Genomic DNA, 716 nt, shown 5'->3' with positions numbered 1-716 from the left:
AAAGGATTTGGTAAATTATAATGTAGACTGAGCTGGATCCCCACATCCTTCCGTAACCCCGAATATGACAAATGAAGAAAAAAAACGTTTCAAAGATGATTTTATTTAGTACAAATTTCTTCTTTCTAGAGTCATAGATAACATCTTACTAAAATATAAGTAACCAAATTCATTATTTATTAAAAAAAATGTTGGTTTTGGTGATGATAACAGTAAGAATAAGAATAAATAACAATAATAATATATTAAAATTGAAACTTTGTCACCCCAGTATACCAAATAAAGCATAAATCTCCAGCTAATGGGGTGCCTTGATATTGAACGCTCTTTCATTCTCCTATGGTCTCTCACTCTCACTTTCACTCTCTGGCTTCTATTCATATATAGTCTGAATAAAAACTGCACATTTTCATTTTCCTTTCTTTCTTTCTGCTTGTTCTTGATCTTCTTTCTCTCTTCCTTTGCGCCAAAATTTAGGGCTAGCTAAGCTAGCTTCTCTCTCTCTCTCTCTGTCACGGAATAAACAAAAGCAAGTATTGAGTTGAAGACCATAACCGTCCCTTCTTTTACTTTTGTTTGACTTGACTTCTCCTGCTGGTACATTCATGACTCATTCTCTCTCTCCTCTTTAGTCTTTTTTCTCATTTTATGCACTTAGCTCTGTACATGCATGTCTCTGTATGGATATATAAGTGTTGTATTGCTTTCCTAGTGTT

At 33.7% G+C, this 716-nt stretch overlaps 1 protein-coding gene across 1 annotated transcript in view; it reads left to right on the top strand.

Annotated features, from left to right (window-relative positions):
* Nucleotides 1–437: 437 nt before the first annotated feature.
* LOC18052612 (F-box/kelch-repeat protein At3g27150) overlaps nucleotides 438–716 on the top strand; it is a 4,960-nt gene continuing 4,681 nt past the window's right edge. The window contains exon 1 of the mRNA XM_024190385.1: nucleotides 438–597. The gene's annotated coding sequence lies outside the window, so the exon portion shown is untranslated. The remainder of the gene's footprint in view (nucleotides 598–716) is intronic.

This window comes from Citrus clementina, unplaced genomic scaffold, assembly GCF_000493195.1.
Source record: "Citrus clementina cultivar Clemenules unplaced genomic scaffold, Citrus_clementina_v1.0 scaffold_2, whole genome shotgun sequence".
NCBI lineage: Eukaryota > Viridiplantae > Streptophyta > Magnoliopsida > Sapindales > Rutaceae > Citrus > Citrus x clementina.
Note: the sequence above shows the minus strand (reverse complement) of the source record. Positions and strands in the feature narration are given on the sequence as shown.